Source organism: Equus caballus, chromosome 30, assembly GCF_041296265.1.
Source record: "Equus caballus isolate H_3958 breed thoroughbred chromosome 30, TB-T2T, whole genome shotgun sequence".
Taxonomy (NCBI): domain Eukaryota; kingdom Metazoa; phylum Chordata; class Mammalia; order Perissodactyla; family Equidae; genus Equus; species Equus caballus.
In genome coordinates, this window is record NC_091713.1 from 23296472 (window position 1) to 23322571 (window position 26100).

The window sequence follows — 26100 nt, forward strand, 5'->3', positions numbered from 1 at the left end:
CCTAGGGCTTCAAAAGGAGATAGACCCATGGCGTCGTGGTTAAGTTTGGTGCACTCCATTTTCGCGGCCCCAGTTTGCAGGTTCGGATCCTGGGCGTGGACCTACACAACTCATCAGCCACGCTGTGGCAGTGACCAGTATACAAAATAGGAGAAGACTGGCACAGATGTTATCTCAGGGTGAATCTTCCTCAACAACAACAACAAAAGAGGAGATGGAAACAAGAGAGAGGGAGGGAAGGGGCAGGATCTGAACTGCTATCCCATTAATCACAGCAATTTTTCTGTTTCAGCTTCATTTATCAGTAAAATAATACTTAAGACTTAACTCTACATTCCTTTTCAGGAGTCCTACAGGAGCTTCAAGGGAGTATGGGAAGCACATTACATTTATAACTTGGGAGGCTGAGTTACCTCTCAGCTGAGAAGCTATGGATGATATAGTTTTAGTCTCTTCCCTAAGGAAGAAATTAATAGGCCGAGCTTTTTAGAGAGTAAATAACAAAGAAGGTTTTGAATCTCTAGGTTCTCCGGAGGGTTGGGTCTGCTCAGTTAAATATTGACTAAATAAAGGCAAAAATTTATAGCTCCTATTAGACTGGTTTAAAACTCCGCGGTTGCTAAAGAAATTTAATTTTACCAGATGAACTTGAGGAACACATTTTAATACCAGACAAGTAATTAATGCTAGTATTTTAACTGTTTTTTTAATTTAAAAAATGTAATTACTAAAATAATCCTGAGTATACTATATTCCTATTGTAAAAAAATTAAAAGATATGGGGATCCTCTCACCTGACCTCATTGTACCATCTCAGTCCCGTTTGCAGAAGGTACCACTGTTAGCAGGTGACTGTGTGTCATTCTGGATTGCCCTGTGCCTCTGTGCTCGTTCAAAAATGTGTTTGCATGCATGTGTGCATTATTATTTAATATACATGCACTTTTAAACTTCTTTTTACACAAATACATACATTTGTGCAAACACACACGTCTGTTGTTTATTTCTTTTAACGTCTGATGATATTGAATTGAACGCATTGTTTCTCAACATGCTTTTAACTGTTCACAAGGTATCATGGCTGTATTTCTGTCACTACACATAGATTTCGCTTATTCTTTTAAACTTTGTACCGTTTTTTATAGTGTGGACGGTATTATAGTTTTTATTTGTAACCGACTAGTTTTATTTGAAAAGCGGTACATAAATATGATTAAAAAAATTCAAACAGTACGTACAAAATGTATATGATGAAACGTTCTTCTCACTCCAGACCCTTGACTGCTTTATAGTCTTCATACCAGTTCCTTGTGTAGACTGGCACGTGTTCAAAGGCATTCTAAGAATATATAATTACATATATATATATATATATACACATAAACACATGTATACACATATAGGTATATGATAATGCTTTGTATATATTATTGTATCTGGAGTATACTTCCTTTTGTGTTAAAAATACTTGTGTGTGTATATTTGTGTAGGATGTGGGGATATCATATATATCATGTGTAATATAGTTTATCTTATAAACATATTGAATATTATATATATATATAACATTTTTGAAAACTGAAATATATACTATATCCTCTGAACTTGGCTTCTCTCATTTACAACGTATCTTGTAATTTGTTCCATGTTACTGCACATGGATACATTTCCTTTTAGACAACTGCATAATACTTTCATATGGATTTATCAAAATTCATTCTACTATCTCCCAACAAATGCACATATATGGTATTTCCGGTCTTCTTCTGTAACAAGTAACATTTCAATGAATTTTCTTGAAATTACAATGTTTTATGTGTGAATAAAAATTCCTAGAGGCGCCATAATTTATGCACCCATTCTTCTACTGACATTTAGTCAATTCCAATATCTTATTATTAAAAACAGTGTTACAACAGACACCCTTCCACATAGTTCTTGGTGGACATGCATGAATATTGCTCTAGGGAAAATATCAAGAGTTGGAATTGTTGAAGGTTTATTAAAATTTAACTTAAATAGATACTGTCAATTTGTCCTTCAAAAAAGCTCTATTATTCCCACCAAATGTAAATGAACAAATGTTACCCATACACTTACCATCAGGTAAATTTTGTTGACAATTTGATGAGTGGAAAAAATAGTATTTAATGATTGTTTTCATTTTAATTTTCCTGAATCTTGGTAATGTTTAGTGTGTTTTCATGGGGTTGTTATTTGTAATTTTCTTTCTGTAAGCTGCCTGTTCCTATCCCAGACTGGTTTTATTGAATTGTTTTTTATTGCTTCAGAGAAATTCTTTACATTTTGTGGATATTATTACTCTTTATTCCATATACATTATAAATATATTTTCCCAGCTTTGGGCATTTCCTATGATTTCTTTCTTTTTTCCCTTTTTTCTTTTTTGAGAAGGATTGGCCCTGAGCTAACACCTGCGCCCATCTTCCTCTATTTTATATGTGGGATGCCTACCACAGGGTGGCTTGATGAGCAGTGCATAGGTCCGAGCCCAGGATCCGAACCAGTGAACCCTGGGCCTCTAAAGTGGAGTACGCGAACTTAACCACTATGCCACCGGGCTGGCCCCCTTATGATTTCTTTTGACACAGAGGTTTTAAATTTTGATTTAGCCAAATTTATCCATTTTTTTTACCTTTATAGCCTTTGCATTTTATGTCTTGTTTAAGAATGTCTTCTGTACATTCCCCTATTTTTACTTCTAACACTCTTATTTTTAACTTTTAGTTCTTTAATCCATCTGTAATTTATTTTTATGAATCATGTGAGATAGTGAGCTTTTTATTTTTAAAATGGGTAATCTTCAACACAATTTGTTGACACACTCTTTCCATATTGACCTAAAATTCTACCATTATCATATGAGAAATTTCCATGCGTCCATGACTCTGTGTCTGAATTCTCTCTGCTTCTGAATTCTGATGGATCTAGTTTTTCCTAAACCAATACCATGGTGCATCAATTACTAAGTTTTTTAAAAAATTTGGGATCTGATGGGAGAATCTGCTGACCCTACTGTCAAAGTACTCTACTTTTAAAAAGTATTCGTGATTTTTCTTTTACATTTTCTTTCTTGCAGATTAATTATAGAGTTAACTTATCAAATGTCATTTTACAAACTCTATTGATATATTAATTGAAGTTGCATTGAATTTAAGGGATAATTTGAAGAGCACTGTCAGCGTTTAAACAGCAAATCATTCTGTTCCATGTAATCATAATTTTTAAGAGTATGGGTAAAAAATTTCCACGCTAGTTGAGGAAAATATATGACCAGGTTTATTTTTGCATTCTGCCATTTTGTACTCCATCTTACAGTAAACTTTTCAACACCGTTCTAGATGCTTCTCACCCGTAATTTCCACTGAGTAGCAATCAATTACAATGGAACTTTATTTTCAATTAGAAACGAGTCTGGGAAAACAGGTTTTGACTAAGGAAAGACCAAATGAGAGTCAAGACTGATCTCCTTTTCCTTTTTGCCCCAGTGCTTAACAAAATATCTGTACTGTCAGTTTACTGGGAGCCAACCTCATAGATAGATGTTTTACCACCCTTGTATGGGGAAGATATATGAAGCCAGACTTCACTATTTTAGGATTTTGTGATAATTTATCTTTAGCTGGACTGATGATTCGCTTTTGCCCTACTTAAAAAGAAAGGTTTACTTAGCCAATTAATAGTGTAAAGAGGCAGTGAGCATGTTTAAGCCACTTTGAACCCTATTTTTAAGGGCTTTAGCAAATTAATTTTATGCAAATGGTGTTGCTAATGCTACTGCTGCTAATCAGTTCATTAAAGCCAGAGGGAGCAAACTTTATTTTGGCAATTAGTTGAAGTTACTATATGTATTAAAAAGTACTAAACTGCATTTCTTCTAAAGTGTATGATAAATTTTCACTTTTCAGTAATTCAGACTTTTCTCCTTACGTAGCATGAAATCATGAGCTTATTTAGACTTTTGACTTGGGTAGTTGGAGGGAGGTGGCATGACTTGGAACTAGGAACATTAAGGGTCATGATGACTTTGACTGCAGGGAAAATGCACTTGGTCGGCTCATACCCATAACGGACAGGCTCACCTGCGGGGAACAGCACCACCATCTCCGATGGAAAGAAGCAAGGAGGCCACCCGCTCTGTCTTTCACCGACAGAGAAGAGCTGCCATTACTCAATAGGACAATGATGTACCCTGAGACTTCATCAAATGTCAGGCTGCTGTGGCATTCAACTTTAGTCCCTGCTCTGGAAACACCATGTTGTCTGATAGCGTTTGGAACGAGAGACAGAGCAGGTGGCAACTATCGATGTGACCTTTCAGGTTATCTACAGGACACTGAGCGCATGGAAAGGGATAAAGTTGACATTTGTGGTTATGATCATTCATATTCTCGTCATCTGTCCATTGATCTAAGACACTGGTCACATCAATGTCTAGAAGCCCAGTGATAAATGCGACATCTGACTGATAGGCAAAAGCTCAAGTGAATTTTGCCATTTATTATTATAATTATTGTTGAGTCAATTTTCCTTTCCCCAATTCTGGGGGGGGGGGGGGGTAGGGTAGTGAGCTGTCAAAAGGAAAGAGATGGCTGCCTAACGTCAGGGTGAGCTATAGGAAATATTTTGATGTAGAAAAACGTTGTCTTTCAGCAACATATCTGCTTCCTTCTCTAATCTTTCCTCCATAAAATAGTTTTTAAATGATTAAACTTATCATTTTGGGAGGAGGGTTACATTTACCAGATGCTTTATGTACTTTATTTCTTTTTATTCTCAAGTGTATTCATTATCTATTGCTGTGTAACAAATCCTCCCCAATTTAGCAGCCTTGAACAACAAAGTTTTATTATGAACCAGATTCTGTGGTCGGGAATCCTGATGTGGCTTACTGGATACTTCTGCCCAGGATTTCTCAGAAGGTTGCAGTCAAGGTGTTGGCCCAGGGCCCCTCACAAGGCCATGCTCAAGGTGACAGCTGGGGGCACATCTGCTTCCAAGCTCCCTCACAGGGCTGTTGGCAGGCCTCAGATCCTTACTAGCTATGGGTGGGGACATCAGTTCCTCTCCACACGGGGGTCTCCATAGGGCAGCTCACAACATGCCCGTTAGAATAAGTGAGCTAGCAAGAAAATGACAGTCAGTGCCTGAGATGGAGGTCACAGCCTTTGTAAATTAATCTCAGAAATGACATCCCATAACTTTTGTTAGAAGTGAATCACTGGGTCCAGCCCACACTCAAGGGGTGGGGATTACACAGAAGTTAAATACTAGGAAGAAGTAAGCATCCTTCAGGACTTCTTAACATTAGCCCTGAGCTAACATCCACCACCAATCTTCCTCTTTTTGCTGAGGAAGATTGTCCTTGAGCCAAAATCTTGTGCCCATCTTCCTCTATTTTATCTGTGGAACCATCTTCCTCTATTTTATATGTGGGATGCTGCCACAGCATGGCTTGATAAGTGGTGTGTAGGTCCATCCCTGGGATGCGAACCAGTGAACCCCAGGCCTCAGAAGCGGAGCGTGCAAACTTAACTGCTGTGCCACAGGGCCGGTCCCCTTCAGGACCTTCTTAGAGGCTGCCTACTACACAGTAGGGTCCATGGGTAATGGAGATACCACATTCCTTACATGTTTCAGAGACAAGGCAACTAGATTTACAGAGTTACGTGTAAGAACACAGGTAATATTCCAGCACAGAGATGTGAATCAGATCGTTCTGCTGCCTTCCACGCCTCTAATCACCACATGATACTGCCTCTGCAGATCAGGGGCACATTCCTCACCCTCAGGTGTGCCAGAAAACGAGTTCTGCTCTCTCAGGAAAAGGTGAAATAAACACATTCTGGCTGCTAAGACTCACTCCCAGGGCCAAAGCACTAACGTTTTTGAAAAAAAACCTTCAGTCTGACATAGCTGGCTTTCTTCAACTACTGGCTTTATCACCAATCAGCTCTGTGATTTTATTCATGATTCCTAGTATCTCTGATCTTCATCTTTTCTTATTTTTCAAACTGGAGCAAAAAATCACCTCTTTCATGGAACTGTTTTAAAGTAAAAGCAATAATGGGGCTGGCCCGGTGGCTCAGCGGTTAAGTTTGCACATTACACTTTGGCGACCCAGGGGGTTCGTTGGTTCGGACCCCGGGTGCAGATGTACGCACCGTTTGTTAAGCCATGCTGTGGTAGGAATCCCACATATAAAGTAGAGGAAGATGGGTACGGATGTTAGCTCAGGGCCAGTCTTCCTCAGCAAAAAGAGGAGGATTGGTGGTAGATGTTAGCTCAGGGCTAATCTTCCTCAAAAAAAAAAACAAAAACTGTTTTCTAGGCTAGCCTGGTGTCCTAGTCGTTAAGTTTGGCACACTCTGCTTTGTCAGCCTGGGTTCAGTTCCTGGGTGCAGACCTACACCACTTGTCAGTGGCCATGCTGTGGCAGGTGTCCCACATACAAACTAGAGGAAGATGGGCACAGATGTTAACACAGGGCCAGTCTTCCTCAGCAAAAACGAGGAGGATTGGCAGCAGATGTTACTCAGGGCTAATCTTCCTCAAAAATAAAAAAAAGATAAAAGAGATAGTATGTGTATAGATATTTAACTTTTACCTAATATACATAATTCATTTATATATACATTTTATATGTATATCTACATATACATATATACACTTTATACAGACACACATATATAATGTATAATTGGTGATCATACCCTAAACAATTGTGGACATTCAGCAGACGAAACATTAATATTTTCTTTAAGCAATGGAGCTTTACTTGAGCTACAAAAATCATTTAGATGACTATCACTGCCTATGATTGGAGTCAAATCTTTAAAGGTATTCCATTCTTCATTGGTGAGAATTTTAAACTTGTTTACCCAAAACCTTCCCTCACAGTCAGAGACGTATGCAGGGCACCAGACTGGGAGAAAGTTGGAGACTATGGTAGGATCAGCCGGGTCATGTATAAGAGTTGGTGCCTTTGAAAGCAAAAGGTGCTTTGGATGGGAAATTAATTTTAATTTAGTATTGTTTCGCTCTCCCTCTCCCTCATGTATATCTCTGAACTGAATACCATGGGTTGAATACTACCGGAGTTAAAACAGAATCACTCGTTCTACTCCACCCCTTATTTTTCCCATGTCCACCCCAGACTATTGTTATCCTGAATTCAATTCTTCCGATCCTTACTGAACCCATAACATCCAGTCTGTCATGGTGCAATTTCGCTATCCCCACTGTCATAAATCATTCCAATGGCTCGACTCATGAAACACCAAAAGGAGTGGAAGTGAATGGATGTAGAGGGCAATTTCTGTTTCCTCTCCCTATCTATTTTTTGTAAGCACAGACATTTCTTGGAGATATTTTGCTACAGAAAAATCTCAACCAAGTTTTGATAAAATGTATTTTGTTCTGTAGCTTATCAAAAAATAAGAGCGTTGTTGGTGTTGGATGGTTTCATGCACCAAAGTGTTAAGAGATTAGCCGCAATGTATCCTTGGGCTTCTTATGATTATTGATTTTTTTCTTAAGCTGTTTTTTTAAGAGGAGTAGTGGTCAGCCCCATTGCCCCCACAGACTTATGGACAAAAGATACCCTGTGCATTTTTAAATAGGACTTGAGTACTAACTCATATCTTCTTTAAACTGTCATGAATACAATACTAATTAAAGAGGATTAACTGACATTTGTAAAGCAACTACTATGTGAAAAGCACTGGGCTAACTATTTTCACCTCTGTTGTTTAATACTCCTATCAACTTTATGAATTATTATCATTTTCTAAATTCAGTGGATAAGCTTAAGGAGATTAAATGATTTCCCAAGGTTATATAGATAGTAATTCACAGAGCCAAGATTAGAACTTACACCTTCTGACTCCAAGTAAAAACCTCTTTCTGTTCTATGTCAAACATGGGTAGAAAGTATGGCCACATTTTTTAATGTTTGCCATTAATTACATAGGAGAGATATATTTCTGATGACATTGAGTCTTCATTCATATTCCAAGGAAGTACTTGCAAGTCTTATTGTTTTGCAGGAGAGCAATAAGAACTTCTATTTTAAATTTCGAATACCCTGCCAATTTCCTTACCCAAATTGCCTGCCATTAGAACCACAAAATTAGCATTCAAGGGTGAGGTGTTCTCTAGGATGGAAACCAGTCACGGATGGGAAAAAGAAAACACAGCCAGCCCTTGACTAATGAAGATAGTAGGGGACAGGAATAACTGAGGTCTGTAGCGAATCCCCATTTTTTTAAATTTTAGCGAGTAGTTTTAAGCTTTTTCTCAAAAAATCAATCTAACATTTCCTGAGTTCCACTAGGCAGAAGCTAAATCAAATATAATGTCAATTGGAATTAAGTTCAGCGATGGAAAAGGATACTCCCAAAACGATGAGTTAAATAGTTAGTTTCTCTGTCATATAAAAACAATCTGGAGATGGCTAGCAAAAGGAGTGAGATGGCAGCCCCAAGTCATCAGGACCCAGCTGTCTTTTAGAAGCTGCCTCTCAGCATCTCTAGGATGTGGCCTGTGCTCCTGTCCAAGATGGCTGTGGGCAACAACCATCACAGACACATTTCAAGCAGCAGGATGGAAGACAGGAGAAGTAGAACTCTACCCTCCTTTTAAAGAGACTTCCTGGAAGTCTCACATGACACTGCTCCTGATATCAAGATCACCAGCGTTAATACCATGGGAAGCTGGGAAATGTAGTTTTAAGTGAAGCTGCCAATATGTCTGACTGAAAATAATGGTTCTGTTAATTTGAGAGAGAAGTTGAGGATAGATCGTTGGTGGCAGTAAGAAATATCTACCCCAGATATTCAGCTACTTTTAACTTTTTGGGCTACGTGAAAATAATAACATCTGATGAAGTGACCAAAAAGCTGGCAATCAGGAGAAGTTTCAAGGACACTGTGTGCATCACTTCCTGGAAAACCAAAAGTGGAATGTAAACTCTCCATATTTAATAACTTTCACTGTTGGAAAATGTGGAGACAAAATCTTCACAGAATAAGAACAGCAGAGCATGGCGAGACCTATGATCCAACAGCCTTTGAGCGTGGCAATAAGAGATGTTTGCAAAAGAGAGGGATAACTTCGCTGATGAAAACCTGAGAAGTCTATTAACAAACATCTTCGCTTTCAGTACTAAGCTACATGGCCTGAGCATATGTTAATTTATTGAAGCTAGGCTTGAAACTATTCAATCTTCAACGTATCTTTTGGTGTAATGAAAATTTATCAGCTACTGTATAAATTAGTACTTGCTTTAGTTGTCCAAAATTTATCTCTGTCAAGTTTCAAGCGCCTCTCCTTTAAGCTACCTAGCGTTCTAGGCTATGGCAAATAAGATTTGGCTCATTCTGGTCAGTTTGTGAGGAAAAAGTTACGTAGCGCCTCTGCCCCACCCTGACATCCCTCCTGGCATTGAACCTGGCAATCCCTTTCCAAAAGGAAAATAGTACAAGTCTCCATTGTATATATTTAAAAAATGCCCTCATACCACCAAACCGATTCTTCTTCGCTTCTGCATCAGTGTTGCTTTCCTGCGCTGACCACATTTTTTCTCACTGTCGATGCCCTGACTACCACAGAAACTAGTGGTAACTGCATAGCTGATTGAACATAAACATTTTAGACTTAACACTTACGATTTTTTCTTGTCTTGGCTCAGCAGCTAACTATGTGACATTTTATCTCCCCGGGCTTCGGTTAACTCAATTGTAAAATGAATGAGTTTGGGCTAAACGGTTCCTAAGATCTCTTCCAGCCCCGGAAAAGTCAATGATCCTGTGACTCTACTGGCATAGGATCTGATAAAAGTGTGTTGGGAAATCCCATTCTTCTAACCACACAGTAGTGAATAGATCTGCCTATTCCTAAAAATGACACACAGGCTCCATCTGCCTTCTGCTAACTGCCAGTGGCGACCCAATTGTCTGGTCACCTTGCTGTCCTAACAGCACTATGTTCTCTACACTACTCAAGAGTGAAAAGAAATTACTCTATGAGTTGACTTACACATAGTCAATTCTCAATTAACTAAACCAAGGAGGTATAAAGGCATGGATAAGTACAGATTCCAATTAAGTAGAAATCACTCATATTTAGTTTTGGCACTGTGGCACATTTTGTGGAGCACTGAGTTCTGCATAATTATATATCCTCCTGTCAAAAAAACTACATGTCTGTATATTCTGATGGCGCACGTTGCATCCAGAAAAGTACTCATGCTGGAAGAGACTAGCCAAGAAACGGTGGTAGGTAATCCACGTGTGGATAATCAAGAATGCAATTTCATCTACCATCTTTGATCAAAAAGGACTCGAAGCAGTTTACAAAATACATGGGACACCATGTCATTGAGAATTTATCATATTCTGTTCAATCAAAACCTCATGCCAGGGCAACTCACACATTCAACTAGGTGCATTTGTCTTTGGTAAGTTTGCAGCTAGTCAAGAAGAACTCTTAGTACGTGTAGAACTTTTACAAATAAGATAATAACAGCTCCCCTGCTGTGTCAATAAATCACCACAGTTCCTATGTTAGAGACTGACAGCAGCTGTCAGAACACGGTTTCTTAGAGTTGCTCTATAAATACCATCTAAAGAGCCAGATTGGTCTTTTACAGCCGTGTTATCCTAATGAAATCACTCTGCTTCCTAATCTTTGCTCCAGACACCACCAAGGTTGGGCAAAGGAAGCCCCATCTCCCCAAATGACTCTAAACACCAAGTTTGGATGACAGATTAATGATTGGATCTGCCTCCCTATTAATTTATTTGCAAGAGACACCTGTGCCAATAACCTCGTTAGGGTTTAGAGCTTGTCCCTAGAAAGGCATGCCTTTCCCCTCACTGAATCCGCTTCCCATAATTCTTAATTACTTTCTATTGCCTGGTGGGGAGCAGGCACATGACATGGAAAATTTTATAGGGTCTAATCATTAACCAACTCTGTTCTCAAGTGGAGTTAGAGTATTAGAGAAAATGGTCTGTCTCAGTCCCCCGAGCTACTTTCAAAATCATTGGCCAAAGGAATTTTCCACGTGCATTTTCTGCTGGAGAGCCAGTCCCTCAAAGGGAACAGCAAACACCTTCAGAGCACTTACTTTGCGTCAGGGGCCGCCATCGTTGTTACTCTAAGTTTACAGATGAGAAGACTGAGTCACAGAGAAGTGTCACTTGCCCAGCTGGGAGAGCCAGGATTCAAAGCCAAGGTGTCTGGCTCTTACAACCATGCTCTTCTTCTTCTAGAAAGGAGACTTCAGGAAAGAGGCAACCAACTTTTGAAGTTAGCCTTCTTTGTTTTTGAACATTTATCCAAACTGTATTGGAGCTAACGGCAGTTCTGAGATACCCCTTCAGCATCACAAAACCAAGTTGCTCAGCAGTAAATATTCGAATTGCATTCTAGCAGCTGAAAGTCTGTTTTGTGTATTTGGCTCTCAGCTTCTAGTCCTGTGATTTGCAACTGGACTGCACACTGGAATCATCTGGGATGCTTTAAAGAATTCTGCTGCCCAGTCTCTCCCTCTCTGTCTCTCTTCCATCATCTACCTGTCTGTCTGTCTATCTATCTATCTATCTATCTATCTATCCATCTATCCATCTATCTATCTCTATTTCTATGTATCATCTATATCTATCTATCATTTACCTCTCTATCCATCTATCTATCTCTACCATCTACCTATCTCTATTTCTACATATCATCTATATCTATCTATAATCCGTCTATCTCTCTCTCTATCTGTCTGTCTATCATGACATAGTGTCAAATACTGGTAATTCTATGAAGAAAACTAAAAACAAGAAAGAGAATAGGGACTTATGGAGAGAGAGTGTTATTTTAAAGAGGGTGTCACCTCTGAGGCGGTGACATTTGAGAAGAACCTTGACTGAAGTGAGGGAGCAAGATTTGCCAACATCGGGAAAAGTGAGTGTTTCAAGCAGAAGGAACTTCATGTGCAAAGGCCCTGAGATGGGAGGACATATGCTTACTCTGCAGAACAGCAACGAGCTCAGGGAGGCTGGAGTGCAGCTGAGTGAGGCAGAGACTGGGAGAGGATGAGGCTGAAGAGGTAGCCAGGCACCAGATGGTGTGAGGCCTTGCAGGTCATGGTGGGGAGCCTGGATTTTACTCCAAGTGTATAGAAAAGCACTTGGACTCTATATGAGCAGGAGAGTGGCATGATCTTGCTTATATTTTAAGTGGATCACTCTGGCCACATGTGGAAAATGAACTGAAAGGAGCAAGTATAGAAGATGAGACTAGTTAGGAGGTGTATGTAGTTTCCACAAAAAAGAGGCTATTAACTTAGACTGTGGCGTGAGCAGCAGAGGAAGGAGAAGGGATATGGGACTTGTTGATAGACTGGATGGACACGGGGTAAGAGGGAAAATGAGTGGTCAAGGATGGCTTCTAGGTTTTATGCCTGAAAAGTTGGATAGTACTATTTACAGAGGTTTTACAAAAGAAGACTGGAGAGTAGCATGATTATGGATTGGGAATAGGAATCGGGAGTCTGTTTCAGACACAGTAAGTTTGATTTCTCTTTTAGACATCCAAGTGGGACTGTCAAGTGGAGAGTTTAATAGTCAAGTCTGGAGCTCATGAAAGAAGTCAAGCATGGAGATATAAATCTGGAATTCATCAGCATACAAATAGGTGATTTCTGAATGCTTTATAAGCCTCCTAAATCATATTTTTAAAAATATATTCACTGCTTAACTGTTTTTCTAATGTATATTTCTAGGTGCTTTAATCAAACTTAAATGTGAATGAAAACGTTATGAATCATTTTCAGGCACCTAGATTCTCCTTGTTCCATCCCAATGTTGAAGGAGTTATATTTATTCCCATTCAAGTTCCAACCCATTTTTTCCATTTCAGCTTCAAATTCTTTTCTTTATCTCCTCTTATCTTTACTAGACTATTCCCACTCCTTACAAGTCAGATAATTTCAGAGGGGAATTTTCTTTTACAAAGACACTAAAATCCTTCAGTGTGAGTTGAGCTATGAATGCCTAGGGATTGAGGTGGTTCAGTGGACTAATAACTGCCTTCTCACCTCTGGGATCCACGTTCTAATATAGCCTTTGATTAAAGTGGCCCTAAATCATCCTGATTATCATTGCCCTTATTATAAAGTGGGCACCACTCTAATTTGTGTCGAGATAGTTTAAGAAGTTTTTTATCATTCATGTAACTGCCGGCCCATGAAACTCTCATTAGATTTTCTCTCTTACATCTTCTCCATTTGAGCACATATGTGTGAATGGCCTGATGAGAAATAGAGATTTGGCCATCATTTGTTTAATGTAAGACTTGCAGGTACAAATGTACTTGCTTCTCAAAATGTTCAAAGACCAGCTCTGCTTCACTACTTTCTCCTCCTCTTCTTGCTTCTCCTCCTCCTCTTCTTCTTTCTCTCTCTCGTTTTTTTTCCATTAGATGTATTAAGTTGCTCTATATTTTATTGCTAAAAAGGGAGCTCAAGAAACAGAAATGGACAACAACCATCGACAATTCCAATTCATTTCTAAACTATCTTTATAGTTGACCCAAACATTGATGTGAAGCCAATACGTTGATGATATAAACGAAAGATTGAAGATTATCTTAACTGCAATTAAAATTTGTAAGTATAAAGGTAAAGTATTACACTGAGATTCGAAGACCCATGGCAGGAATGCAGCAAATGGATGGCGTCTTGGCTTGATAATCGTTCTCTTGGAAAATATTTGGTGAGGGAAATTAATTGGCCCAGGCTCTGAATAGGCTAATAGCAGTGGAATGCAGCTAGATAGTGCAAGAAACGACCTTCATTAATGGAAGTACAGTGTCCAGATCAAGGGAAGTAAGTGTCCCTTTGGCCAAGCCACATCTGGATTTTGTTTGCATATTGCGCCACAAAATACTGACAAAATAGAATCTATCTAATGAAAGATGAGGATGGTAGGTAGTGAAGAGAGCAGAAAATCACATCATATAAGGTACTGATGAAGCCAGTGGATGTCTTCAGCCTGTGGAAGACCTAACAATAAGAGTAGGGAAGGTTTGGGGAAGTTAGAGCATGAGAGTTGTCTCTAAGTATTTGAAGGACTACTGAGTAAATGATGGGTTAGCCTCTGTTTGATGTAATTATAGAGGACAGAACTAGAAACAATAAGAAGATATATGATGGTGGTTCTTAACCTTCGCTGCTCCTCAGAATGATCCATAGAGTTTTTGAGATTAAGATTCCTGCGCCCCATTCCTACTAATTCAGACTCAGTGGCTCACAGGTAGGGCCTGGTAATCTGTAGTTTTGAAAATGTTTCATGGAGAATGGTGCTCACTTTGGTTTGAAAACAGCTCTAAGGAGGCAAATTTCACTTTAAGAACTTATTTTCTAACGATTTCTACTGTTCCAGGGCAGAAACTGAAATCAGTCTGCCCTGTGGGGGAAGTAAGCCACTTATTATTGGAAATGTCCAAACAGTGGCTAAATATTGAAGGAAAGATTTATCTTTTAAGAGAAGGTTGTGCTTAATGACTCCAGAGGCCATTGGGCACTTTAGGGACCTATCAACTCTACCAGGGCAGGAATGGTATCTGGGTGCATTTCTCCCCAGTGTTTGGGTCATTGTAGGTGCTCAGATATCTGCTAACTACTGAATGAATGAACACAAGTACCTTCAGCCAGCAGGTAACAGGGACATAGTGGCTGGAATCTGATTTCTAAGACTCCTTTCTAAACCCACGCTACCTCACACCCAAACTTCAGTTCCTCTGTGCAGCATCTTCTTCCATTTTCCTCCACATTGGCATAACAGAAAGTCCCAATATATACATCCCATGCCACCGAATGTCAATCAGCTAAAATGTAATATAAATGGTAACTTACAACATGAAAGTGGCTTTTCATGGTAGAAAATAAAACACAAAGTAATACAAACAATTGGTGCCATTTTGTAGCACTACCTATGTCCATCATGTCGCTGTGCCCCAGGCCTCGCCACCAATCTCACCCTCCACCCCACAAGCATCTGCTCTAAGCCAGCCTCCAGCTTTAATTTCTCCACCTGCCTATTCTTTTCAGTTACCAAGGTTCCTAGTATCTATTTCCTTCAGAAAATGACCATATAGGACTTTAAAATTTTTATCCTCAAGATTCTCTGATTCTAGCAGGAAGAAATCACAATACTTTTTAATGCACTTCTCTGTCAGCTCAGAACCAGGAAGGTTTCCTCACCATCTGCTATACCCACCATGTTTATTTCCACTTCTGTGATTCTGTAAACGTTCTTTCTCCAAATCCAAATCCAACTCATCTTTTAAGATTTAACTTCGAGATACACTTTCCTCATGGAATTTTCCTGGATTACTCCAGATTTTGCTGATCTCCCCTGTCTCTGATCTCCTATAACATTTACATTCTAATCCCACCATTTGTGGTTTAACCAACTCCTCTCTTGAAATATTGCCTAACAGTATTACCCTCTGAGAACATAGGATGTATTACATTGCTTGGTATTTTCCAGTGTTTTGGCCTGGATTGCACACAGCATATTTCCTTAGAAAATGCATACTTGTTGATTTCATGTGAGATTAAGTGCATCAATCTGGTTATGTTGAAAAACACCTGACATTGGAATTTCTTCGCTAATTTCTACACGAAGAGAACCAAAAATCCTACTTTCTGAATTACACACAGCCTCAGAGAGCTGTGTGTGTGTATTTATAATATGCTGTGGTTATGCCCAGACTCCCTGACTTCTAGAAAGTTCCATGTCCAATTCTGACTCATCTCCATTCTCATCACAGGCTTCACTCCCACCCAAGGCTGAAAAGGATGATGAAGTCCAGCTTGTCAGGATTTGTTACTTGCTAGCAAAGTAGTCACACCTTTGACAGAGCTGTCAGATTTTTGTCCCCAAACCAAATGAACACATAAACTGATTTTCCTCCCTCCAGACTGGAGGACAGTACTTTAAATCAACTCCCAGAAATAGTTCAAGTCAGTGGCTCTGTACCAGCAAAAGCCAAAGGAGGGTAACTCTTTATCTGTAGATCGTCAGACTCCTAACAAAAGTGTCATCAAGTTTTAAGAAATTATTACATGTCCTTCCCTAGAGGAGGGCAATGGAGACAGTAAAGGGAAGTGGGAAGTCAGACCAGGTGAATGCTTAACGCTTTAATAAATGACACACAATCATCCAAGTCCTTATTTTTACAGTGAATGAAGAAGCTAGATTAGTAAATATGGAAATGAAATATCCTCAGAGACTTACAGAGAAAGAACAAATAAGAAATATTAGTAGTAGTTAATAATTTATAAAGTTAACATAAACTCAAAGTAAGCCAAAAGGAGTTGAAAATGATGGATAGTAAAAGATACACAAAGGTATTGGTAAAGAGGTGGAGGAAGGTGAGTTCTCAAGCAGATACAGGCTCAGATTAGGGCTTCTAACTTTAAAAAAACCACACAAAACATTACTTATCGGGGCTGGCCACACGTGCTTCAGTTTACACACTCCACTTCGGCAACCTTGGGTTTGCCAGTTCGGATCCTGGGCATGGACATACATACTGCTCATCAAGCCACGCTGAGGCAGCATCCCAAACAGAAGAACTAGAAGGAGCTACAACCAGGATATACAACTATGTACTGGGGCTTTGGGGAGAAAAAAAAGAAAAACGAAGATTGGCAACAGATGTTAGCTCAGGGCCAATCTTCAAAAAAAAGAACATAACAAAACCCCACTACTTATAAAGATGTTTATTACTAATAGCTACAGGATAACCAATAACCAGAAGATCTCATTTGATTTAAGAAAGATTTGATGTGGATAGTTCTCGGAATAGAGAGTATCTTCCATATGTCCACTCTCCCCAGCCACCTTCAAGCCAAACAACTCTTGAGCTGATCCAATCACTAGACAGGCGGGGCCTGGAGGGTGGTGTGGGCCAGAACAGGACTTTTTTCCCTGCATAATACTTGGCCTGTAGAAATCCATGGACCAGAGAGAGAGGCAATGCTGGGCTGCATGAGTGTTCTTGGAAGAGACACTGGGGAGTTTTTGAACAAGCAGTTTGAGTTCTACCAACCTCAAAAGCTGGGAAAGCACCAGCTTTTGAAGCTGGAGAAATGGGAAACTTTCTTAACAAGAAATTGGCCACTTGCCAGCTGGTGTATCTTTGACTTAGTGCAGTGACTGCTGTTCCTCCAACTATATGGAATTGCTAACTTTTAAGCTACCCCAGCAGCAAGAGCTGAGTCTCAAGGATGAATTCAATCATGACAAGGAAAAGGGGAACATAACTCATTTAAGGGGATCAGTAACCAGAGAGATGAAACATAAGCAGAGTACCCAGAATATGAACTAGAACTTTCCAAGGGAGACAGACGGCAGCTTGAATAGCCACAAAGGAAAAACATATAAATAAAAACATATAAAAAGACTTAATTACAGCATAAAATGCTTTCTGGAAAAAATACTTATCAAATTTTAAAAATTTCAGTAGTTCCAGGAGCTCTAAAGTGCAAATAGTAAGAGTTTCAGAAGAGGAAAAAGGAATAGATGGAGGAGAGGCACGAACTCAGCACATAATAGAAAGACAAGACTTCAGTTGGCATTTTGAAAGTGTTCATGAAGTTCTAGGCAGGCTTAATGATAAAGCACAAATTTAGTGCATGGTAAAATTTCTGAACTCCAGGAGAAGCTTCTAAATATTCTAGACTGAGTAACACAAATTACTTAATAAAAGAAAAAGAAGAAGAATCAGACAAACATCAGACCTCTCGGCTACAGCATTGAAAACTAGAAGATTTTCAGAATAACAGCTATGACTACTGGATGTAAAGACTGTGAGCCCCAAAAACTACTCCCAGCTGAGATAATATTTACCCATCAGAATGAAAGAAAGAAATTCATAGATATGCACTCTATCTGAAGAGAGTACTCACAAAAAAGCTTTCATCAAACAGCAAGTGAATCAGAACAGAGATTTTAAGATAGAAGATAAAGAAATGAGAAAGCAAGTGATGAACAATAAACACTGCAATACCTACAGTTAAATCTAAACAATTAATGATAGACCAACGTGTGATATAAATGCTAAATAATGATGTTAAAGTAGAAATGACATTCCGTAAAGGAAAATCCAATAATTACCCCAAAGAAAAAGTGTTACATTATTGAAGCAAAATAGGAGTTAGTGGGTGTAGGAAAAGTGGGGAATAAAAGCTTCCCAAGTACTGTATTTATGGGAGGTGCTATGTGTACTGTGGACTGGATACATAAAAAGCTTCTGAAAGTTGCATCTTATTGGGATGGACAGAAGCAGTGGAAGAAAAAAATAGAGGGTACATTACTAGCCATCTTGTTTCCATAAAGGAGTACAGACATATGTGTTTGATTATGACTGTCAGGAATGGAAAGATAATCACTAGTAGAATTATAAAAAATGAAAATAATAGAACTTATAAATTAAAAACGGTGGAAAGAGAATGAATGGAGATTTGATAAAACCAGAAAGAGGAAAGATAAAGGAAATAACAAAGTAATCACAGAGAAATAAAATGGTAAGAATAATATCAAAGATACCAGTTGTGACACTAAAGATGCATGGGCTAAATTCTCCTAATGAAAGAACATCACGTTGGACTAAAAAGCAAAACTCAGTTATATCATTTACAAGAAACACATTTTTAAAAAGCAATTTAAAAAATATTGAAAATAATAGGACAGACAATGAAATACCTAGTACATGGAAGAAGAAGGATGAGGAGGAGAAAGCAGAAGTTATGTGAAAGTCAGACAAGGAGAAAAGTAATATTTGAAGAAGGAGGCAGAATAAAGAGGGAGAGTATATAGTAATAAAAGGCAATCTACAAAGAAGATCTGAGTAATAAATCTGTGGTTATCAAACAATAAAGCAGCTAAACATATAAAGCAAAATAGCTAAAGAAATGCAAAAAGTACTAGCTAAAAAATAATCATTGTGGGTAATTTAAATATGCATCTTTTAGAATTAGGTAACTATAGTTGATAAAGAATAACTAAGGACATATATTAAGGAAATGGAAATTACAATTGATCAACTTTATATACTATGAATATAGACCATACATTGCCTTTATATTTCCAGTAAATACTAACAAAAATTGGTCATGTATTTGAGTACAAAGAAAATCTCAAAGAAAATCTTTAAACATGATTTTAAAGGCCATATCCTCTAATTATAGCCCAACACTATTATGAATAAATAATGAAAAGATGATCAAAAGTCTTCCCTTAACCATTTGGAAATTAAGAGACACTCTCCTTGCTTGAAGAAGAATATTTAGAAAGCAATAAAAAGGCGTATTTCACCTAACACAATTGTATGTCTAGGCTTATGGCTTTAACAGTATTTATTATTAAAATCCAAAGACTAGAAATTAATTGACTCACTAGTCATTTTGAGATTTTTTTAAGTTCCTCAAAATAAAACAACAAACAAAAAGAGGAAAATAATAAAGATAAAAACTGTAATAAATGAAATAGAAAATAATAGAATTTCAAAAATGGAAGTCTTTCTTCTTTGGGAAAATAAAAAGAAAGGGAACTTATAAAATAGATAAACACCTTGGAGCCTAATTAAGGAAAAAGAGAAAGAGAAAAAACAATCAAAATTAGAATAAGAAAGAAGTCATAACCGCAGAAACAGGGGAGATTGAATATAAAAGATAACACCAGATTTAAATCCATTGAGAAAAAAAGAAAACAAAAATAAATTGAGTGATTAGACATGTGTGTGGTGATGGATTGTAATTAATTTTTGCGTGGTGAACTTGTAATCTACACAGAAATCGAAATATATAACGATGTACGCCTGAAATTTATATAATGTTATAAACCAGTGTTACTGCAGAAGAAAAAATCAAAAATCAGAAAAAAGGCAGAGTAGGTATTTTTTCAGATGCAAATAAAAAGACATCCTATGTTGTTGGGCGAGACAACTTAAAATTACAAAAATACTAATTATCCCAATATTTATTACAATCTCAACTAAAATTAAAGTAAAAAGCTATATTTTTGAGGAACTCAAAGATGTATTCTAAACTCTAATCAATAATTTATTTTAAAAATTCCAGAAGGAAAAATAAAGGTCCACTAAAAGTTAAGTAGCCGTGGAAAAAAAGAGTGAAGAGGGGAGACTTCGCTTACAGGACATGAAGAGATGCTTAAAAACCATGGCAGTTCATTATGATACAATTCAAGAATGGATGAATAGCCCAATGGAAAGATTAGAACTCTTAGGACCAAACCAACATGAATTTAATTTTTGATAAAAGGCTATCACAAATTCAGAAAGAAAGAACAGACAATTTAGAGATGATGTTGACTCACTCGACAGAGAAAAATAAAATGTATGTCTATTTAACACCAAATACAATGACAGACTCAAGATGGATAAAAGAACTAAATGTGGAAGATAAAACTATAAAGTTAACAGAAGATAAGGTAGGAGAAAATCCTTCTCGCTTAGAGGTAAGCCTATTTTCATTAAAATCAGGAACAAGACAGGGTACTTGCCATTTCTATTCTTGTTTTGAGGTTTCAGCATATACTAAAAGACAAGAAATGAAATAATAAATATAAAGTTTTGAAAAGAGGAAATTACATTCTTTCTCTTTTGCTAATATGGTTCTTTATATCTAGAAAATTTAAGACATTCAAGCGAAATGAAAAAAAAAAACCCTGCCAGAATTAACAAGGTAAGATGACCTGATGCAAGAAACATATCTTTAAAATCAATAATTTTTATTTATCCTAGCAATAATTAGGTAGAAATAAAAAGGAGGAAAAAAGTTTCATTGATTAATTGACAAAAGACTATCAATACTTAAAAATTAATAAGAAAGGTACGGAACTTCTACTAGAAAAACAGATTCACTTTAAGGACATAAAACAGATCTAAACAAATGGGAAGATATACTGTTATCTTGGATAGTGCCATAGACTGAATATTTGTGTATTGTCGTGTACCCCACCCCCGCCAATTCACATGTTGAAACTTAACCCCTAAAGTGATGGTATTTGGAGGTGGGACCTTTGGGAAGTGCTTAGGTCATGAGGATAGAGCCCTCATGAACCATATTAATGCCCCTGTAAATGAGACCCCAGAAAGCCCCCTTGCATCTTCCACCATGTGAGGACACAGAAAAGATGGCCACCTATAAACCAGAAAGCCGGTCCTCACCAGACGCTGCATCTGCCAGCACCTTGATTTTGGACATCTCAGGCTCTAGAACTGTGAAAAATAAATTTCTGTTGTTTGTAACCCACTCAGTTTACGGTATTTTGTTACGGCAACCCAAGCCGACTTAAGACACATAGGAAGACATAAGATAATAAAATATCAACTTTAAAAAACTGATGTGTAAAATTAATGTAGATCTAATTAGAATCCCAATACAAACTTTCTTTGGTTGTTTTTTTAAACCAATAATATTCCAAAAGCAAAATATTTAGGCTAAAATATCCAAGAAAAATAAGAGAGAAGAATGGCAATGGGGCATTTGCCTTACTACAAGTTAAACTATGTTATAAATCCTTTGTAAGCAAAAGCATATGGTTTGGCAAAGGAATAGAAAAATGGACCAGTGGAAAAATAATAATTCATTTTTACAAAGAAAACAATAACAAATTTTCAAGCAAATGTAGGAAGCTGTATAAGTAATGTAGGGTATGTGGACAGAACGGAAACTAAGATAGATACATTTGATTACATACAATTTTATTTAATTTGGTATGGCAAGATATATGATAAAGGAAGTAATACTATTTAACATTTTATTGAGTACTGTACATATACCAGACACTATCCAAATGTTTTTGTGTATATTCCCTTATTTATACCATCCTAGATGTTACCCCCATTTTACTGAGGAGGAGGATCAGGCACAGAAAGATAATATGTCAAGATCACATAGCTTGTATATATTTAGCTGAGATTCAAATGTAAGGAATTGACTTTAGTTTCTACCCATTTAAACACTGATTTTAAATGCTTTATTTTATTATGAGACAAATGATAAATTGTGAAGAAATATCTTCAATACTTTTGACAGATAAATCTACAGTCAACAAAGAGTGATTATAAATTGAGAACAAAAATTCAAACAATATTGTAGAGGAACAGGCAAAGGTTATGAATAGAAAATGTATAGACATTCAAGTCTGATTTGCCAACCACATTTGAAGGTGAATTCACATTCACTTAGGGAAACATAAAAGAAAGTAACAAAGAAATATCATTTCCTCGCTGACTGGAAAAAGTGAAAGAATAATAACACTTATTGTTGGTAGAGTTGTGAGAAAACGCTCACTCATACTGTATTAGTCAAGGCAGTTTAAGCTGCTGTGAAAATACACCCTGACATTTCAGAGATTTAATACAATAGAGGTTTAATTGTCGCTCGTGTAAAGTCCAAAAGGAGGGAGAGGGGTATTCCTGAGGGGAGGCAGATCTCTTCCAGGCAGTGGTTCAGGAAACCCCTTCCCTTTCATTATTTTTATTCTATCATCTTCAGCACAAGACTTCCAAGACACTACTCATTTGCATCAAATCCAAGGGGAGAGAGCAAGGAAGATCAAGCATGGAAAGACTTTCTGTGCTAGATCCGGAAGTGGTATATGTCGCTTCTCACATTCCATTGGCTGGAAATCGGTCACATGGCCACCCCAAGCTGCATGGGAGTTTGGCCAGTGCAGTGCGACTCAGTGTCCAGGAAAAAAAAAAAACTGGTTTGGTGAGAAATAAGCCAGTCTCTGACACACATACATTACCAGTTATGCATTCTTGGAAAATAATTCAAAACCAAAAAAGAGATTGAGTAAAAGAATGTGGACCAGCTAAAAATGAAAATGTCCATCATAATTATAATATGACCTCATTTGTAATACATATGTATATATATACAAAATCACATGCATGAAAGAATGGTTACTAAATGTTTTTAAAATTTTAAAAGTTTGTTTTATTTTCCAGCTTTATTGAGAGGTAAATGACATGTAACATTCTGTAAGTTTAAGGTGTACGACATGATGATTTGACACACCTATATTGTGAAACAATTACCATAGTATGGCTAGTTAACACCTTCATTACCACACGTATTACCACTTTTTTGTGGTGAGAACATTTAAGGTCTACTCTCAGCAATCTTCAAATATATGATACAGTATGGTTAACGATAGTCACCATATTATACATTAGATCCCCAAAACTTAGTCATCTTATAACTGGAAGTTTGTGCCCTTTGACCAACTTCTCCCATTTTCCCCATAGCCCAAGACCCTGGCAACTCTGCTCTCTGTTACTGAGTTCTGCTTTTTTAGATTCTCCATATAAGTGATGTCATACAGTATTTGTCTTTCTCTGTCTGACTTATTTCACTTAGCATAATGTCCTCAGTTCCATTCATGTTGTCCCAAATGGCAGTTTCTTTCTTTCTCGTAGCTGAAAAATATTCCATCATATATGTATACATACATCACATGTTCTTTTCTCATTCCTCTATAGACAAACGTTTAGGTTGTTTCCATATCTTGGCAATTTTGAATAATGCTGCAATGAACATGGGAGTGCAGATATCTCCTAGAGATCCTGATTTCACTTCCTTTGGACATATATCCAGAAGTGAGACTCCTGGCTCATATCATAGTTATATTTTTAATTTTTTGAGGAATCTTCATACTATTTTCCATAGTGGTCACACCAATTTACATTCCCTCTGTTAGTGTTTCCCTTTTCTCCACATCCTCACCAACACGTTACCTCTTGTCTATTTGATAATTCCAACAAGTGTGAGGTGATAGCTCACTGTGGTTTTGATTTGCATTTACCTAATGATTATTGATGTAGAGCATCTTTTCAGGTACCTGTTGGCCATCTGTATGTCTTCTTTGGAAAAATGTCTATTTAGGCCCATTGCCTGTTTTAAAATCAGATTGTTTCTTTGCTATTGAGTTATATGGGTTCATTATATATTTTGAATATTAACCCCTTATCAGATATGTGGTTTGCAAATATTTTCTCCCATTCCATCACTTACCTTTTCATTTTGTTGATTGTTTCCTTTTCTGTGCAGTGGCTTTTTAGTCTGACGTAGTCCCACTTATTTGTTTTTGCTTTTGTTGCTTGTGCTTTTGGGGTCAATCCAAAAGATTGCTGCCAAGACCAAAATCAAGGAGTTTTTTCCCAATGTTTTCTTCCAGGAGTTTTATGGTTTCAGGTTTTATGTTTAAGTCTTTAATTCATTTTGAGTTAATATTCATGTGTGGTTTAAGCTAGGAGTCCAATTTCATTCTTACGCATGTGTTTATCCAGTTTTCCCAACACCATTTATTGAAAAGACTATCCTTTCTTCCTTGAGGATTCTTGGCTTTTTCATCAAATATTAGTTGATTGCATACACAATGGTTTATTTCTAGGCTTTCTATTTTATTTCATTGGTCTGTGTGTCTATATTCATGCCAGTACCATACTGTTTTGATTACTATAGCTTTGCAGTATAGTTTGAAATCAGGAAGTGTGACGTCTCTAGGTTTGTTCCTCTTTCTCAGGATTGCTTTGGCTACCTGGGATCTTGTGTGGGCCCATATGAATTTACAATTGTTTTTTCTACTTATGCTAAAAATGACATTGGAATTTTGATAGAGATTGCATTAAATCTATAGATGGCTTTGGGTTTTATGGACATTTTAACAATAGCAATTCTTCTGATCCATGAACATGGGATATCTTTCTATTTATTTATTCTTCTTCAATTTCTTTCATCAGAGTCTTATAGTTTTCAGTGTACCGATCTTTCATCTCTTTGGTTAACTTTATTCCTAAGTATCTCATTGGTTTTGATACTGTTATAAATGGGATTGTTTTCTTTATTACTTTTTCAGATATTTTGCTGTTGGTATATAGAGATTCAGCTGATTTCCGTATGTTGATTTTGTATCCTGTAACTTTACTAAATTTGTTTATTAGTTCTAATAGTTTTTTGATGAAGTCTTTAGGATTTTCTACGTATAAGATCATATCAACTGCAAATAGAAACAGTTTTACTTCTTCCTTTCCAATTTGGATGCCTTTGATTTCTTTTTCTTGTTTAATTACTCTGGCTAGGACTTCCAGTACTGTGTTGAATGGGGTTGGTGAAAGTGGGCACGCTTGTCTTGTTCCTGATGTTAGAAAGAAAGATTTCAAACTTTCATTGTTAAGAGTGACATTAGATGTGGTCTTGGCATAGATGGTGTTTTCTTTCAGCACTTTGAATAAATCATCCCACTCTCTCTTGGCATGTAAGGTGTCTGTTGAGAAATCTGCTGATAGCCTTACAGAGAGTCCTTTCTAAGTTACAAGCTTCTTTTTTCTTGCTGCTTTTAAGAGTCTCTCTTTGTCTTTGATTTTTGACAGTTTTATTATAATGTGTCTTGGAGAAGATTTCGTTATGTGGAGTTTGTTTTGGAGATTATGAGTTTCATGAACTTGGATGTCCAAATCTCTCCCCAGATTTGGGAAGTTCTCAGCCATTATTTCTTTAAATAAGCTTTCCTCTCCCTTCTCCCACTGTTCTCCTTCTGAGATTCCAATAATTTGCAGAGTGTTTCTTTTGATGGTATCCCATAGATCACATCGACTTTCTTGACTCTTTTTTGTTCTTTTTTCTGTGTTTTCCTCTAACTGGGCTATTTGAAGGATCCTATCTTCTAATTTACAGATTCTTTATTCTAATTGTTGCATTCTGCTGTTGATGTTCTCTCTTACATTTTTTTTTTCAATTCATTCATTGTATTTTCAAGCTCCAGAATTTCTGTTTTGTACTTTTTGATGATTTCTATCTCTTTGTTAAACTTCTCATTATGTTTGTGTATTATTTTCCTGATTCCTTTGAATTGTCTTTCTGTGTTTTCTTGTAGCTCATTAAGCTTCCTTAAAATAGCTATTTTGAATTCTTTGTAGGGTAAATCACATGTATTTGGAGCTGGTTACTGGAAAGTATTATGATTCTTTGGTAGTACCAGG

General features: G+C 37.2%; 1 long non-coding RNA gene across 1 annotated transcript in view; it reads right to left on the reverse strand.

The window, feature by feature from the left end:
* Positions 1-1238: 1238 nt before the first annotated feature.
* Positions 1239-26100, reverse strand: part of LOC111771281 (uncharacterized) — a 38069-nt gene continuing 13207 nt past the window's right edge. The window contains exon 3 of the long non-coding RNA XR_011434283.1: positions 1239-1339. This is a non-coding gene — a long non-coding RNA (uncharacterized lncRNA). The remainder of the gene's footprint in view (positions 1340-26100) is intronic.